Here is a 3,417-nt window from a genome sequence, read left to right on the forward strand (position 1 = left end):
ATGAAAAACTAAGATTGACATATTTTTTGAAAAATTGGAGAACTTATCCTGATCATGATACATGGCTCACAAACAGCAAATTATTTTGCAAATGATTCAAAATAGATTAGCAAAACTTGAAATTTCTGCAAAATGATGCTTAAATTTAGCCTACAGTTGAAAAAAATAGGTTTTTATGAATACCAAATATATAGACAGGAAGTTTAAACTTACCTAACGCCTTTAGCAATGATAAATTAAACATTTCTCAAACTACTACTATGAAGACGAATTGAAAACTGCAAAAATCTGTAAAAGTTATTAAAATATGAATTGGTATAGTCTGTGGTCATGCCACCTTGAACAAGCCCGATCCCATATGATCTTGGAAGCTAAGCAGTGTCGGGCCTGGTTAGTACTTGGATGGGAGACCACTTAGGAAGACCAGGTGCTGTAAGAGTAAAAAAATAAAAAATAAGAAATTGTAAGCTGACAAGATCTTTGCAATATGTGAGGTCAACCAAGGGTTGCTTTGCTAAATAAATAAATAAATAAATAAATAAATAAATGAATAAAATATGAATTGGTATAAAATTTATAAATCGTTAAAAGAAACAGTGCTTTACTAAATTAAGTAAAAGTAGTGACAAATCTTTTATTGAATTGCTTATTTGGTGACATGATCACTTGAACAGATATTTGGTGAAATCAATTTCTGCTGCTAATAATGTTCTTTTTTCTCTAAAGCTTATTTTGAAAATTTTTAATTTTTATGTCTTTTGCTCTGTATTGTATTCAGTAACTCTGTGCTTAACATTATTAATTAAAAGTACAGTAAAAAGAAACTTGCCTGCTTTTAAAAATGCCTATCGAGTGCTCTATGTCTCTTAAGCCATATCTAGTTTGTAAAAATATAAACAATTCTGAAATTTGCAATGAAGGTCTATTTCTGAGTATAGCTTTCCTTTCTATTTGTCCCGTGTTTTCACAGGTGACAGTAAATGTAAAGATATAACTTATCTTTGGAACTACATCTACAAACTAGAAGTGTAATGAAAATTGGCCTCTGAGTTGTAGAAAGTACTAAACTACAATTTGTCCCAATTTTTAGTAGACAAATTAATTATACCAAAAGACTAATATTTTCCCCATTTTGATGTTTTAAATTCGTGGTGTGGATTCTGTGCCTTGGGGTAATTAAGTAATTGTTTATTTTTGAGAATTAACCCTAATGACCTACATTAGAGGACTCTACCCTGGGAAAATACCGCTTTGCTTTAAAGGCAGCAATGCAAAAATTCTAAAATTTTATTGTCTTTTTTATTTTGAGCATAATATTTAATTATCTCATAGAGTCTTATTAGTATGATCAATTTTTACTTTTAAAATAAACGTTACAAAAAAATCCAGTTTAAATACCAGTATTGATCTAAATGTAAATAAGTCAGCTATACAATTCATTTCAATTAAGGTCACTAGAAACACTTAAAACATTCTCTCCCATTAAGTAAATAGCAACCAAACTTAACTTTTAAATTAATTTATCTAATTATGTGTACTTCTATAATTTATTTCCACAAAAAGGGTTCATTTAATAAAATACAATATATCTTTTGTTTGATTTAATCTTTTGAATCTTATTGCCTCCTTTAAAATTGTACATGAGAATGTTTCACTTTGTACTCTTTTGAAAGTTGCATCATTTTGACAAGATGCTAAACCTGTATTTTTATTCTAACTATAATAATAATGTAGTGACATTATTCAACAACTTATCTTCAAAGAGCTCAAAGGCTGTAGATAATATGTTATCACACACATCACAGTATTGTGAATTCTGATGTTTTCTCTTTTTATTCTTTTTGTTTGAATTAAATAATGCCAGAATAGGGTGTTGAAAATGAAAACACTTTATATTAGAAGCATTATGAAGAGCTTATTTTATTATTTCCTTAAACTCTAAAATAGGATATTTGAATTCTTAAGTTTAATCGAAAGTTACATTTAGTTGGAAAAAATCAAATTAATCAAATTTATCTTCTTTTATAAAAGTAGGGTGACCTTTTCCGTTATATCATACATAGTGTCACTGAATTGTACTTAAATTTTCCTTTGTCAGGAGACAATGTCTTCCAGTATTAAATAGTTCTACTTCCCTAAAATATCTTTTGAATACTGAGCTGAAATCTGTCTACATGTACATTTCACCTTTTGGCTCTCAGTCTTTCCTATAGGACAACACATCACTCTTTGACCACAGTCCTAGGCCAATATTTGAGTACAACTGAGATATTTCATTTAATGGGTCAAGGCTTACAGACAGAGTATGACCTGTGGAGGGCTCAGATTTACAGTCTCTGGGCTTTCTATAGACCATGGGCAGCCAATATTTTTTGAGAATGGGAAAGATTTTGAAGAGAGAATTGTGCATGAAAAAATAAATTGGATAGAGAAGATCCAGAGTGTAAACAAAAGGTTTACATAATAACCTAAGAAAAGAAAATAGGGACCCTATTCAGTAAAATAACAGTGAGAACCGAGAAAAGAGGAAGGATTTGGAATTTTTTAGTTAGCTTGGTGGCTCACTAGACGTGGAACAGAATAGCATCAAACATCAAAGATGTCTAATATTTGGATCTGACAGCAAGAATTATAATGATATCAAAAGAGGATCTCATCTAATCGATAGGTACTGAAAATTCACCATGTAAAAGATAAATTATCACTCTGCTTAAATCTTTTAAATGGTTGCTCACTGAACATAGAATAAAAACAAAATTCCTACCATGCTCCGTAACAGACTATTTATTCTTTCCTACCTTTTTGACGTCATCTCATGCCTCTCTAGCTCATATTTACTGTCTTCCACCCACACAAGCCTTATACATGTTATAAATTTATTTTTTTCCACATCTCATGGCAAGCCTGTTACTGTGCTAAGGTTTACCCTCTTTGCTGTAACTTATGTTTGAAACACTCATTTCTGAAATCTCTATGGTTGTTAAGGTCACAGGTTAAGTATCATGCCCTTAGAAAAAGACTTTTCTGACTAACCATCCACATTTTTCGCTAGGTTTGAATTGAATCATGGTTTCATGGTTTCTTAGACAGTTTTGTTTTTTCTTTATATTTAAAATATGAATTCACATTTTTCAGTCCTTACTCATATCTTTCATTATATCGAATACCTTTTATTCTAGGATGTCACTCTCCTAGAACCTTCCAACTTCCTGTTTGAATCCCAGTCAAATTCCTTTGTTGACATAGTTCTCTTTTTGGTATTTTCCTCTCCTATTTTTTTGTCATGCTATGAATTCCTCTTTTTTTGTTGGATAAATACTAGAAAAAAGAACCCCCCCCCCCCGCCACAAAGTGAATATTGGTTCAAGCATATTCCAAGTTTATTTTTTTCCCCCATAAAAGCATGAAAATATTTGT

General features: G+C 30.7%; 1 pseudogene; it reads left to right on the forward strand.

Annotated features, from left to right (window-relative positions):
* The first annotated feature begins 320 nt into the window (after positions 1-320).
* Positions 321-439, forward strand: LOC112482647 (annotated as a pseudogene).
* Positions 440-3,417: the final 2,978 nt, after the last annotated feature.

This window comes from Pteropus alecto, unplaced genomic scaffold (genome assembly GCF_000325575.1).
Source record: "Pteropus alecto unplaced genomic scaffold, ASM32557v1 scaffold185, whole genome shotgun sequence".
NCBI lineage: Eukaryota > Metazoa > Chordata > Mammalia > Chiroptera > Pteropodidae > Pteropus > Pteropus alecto.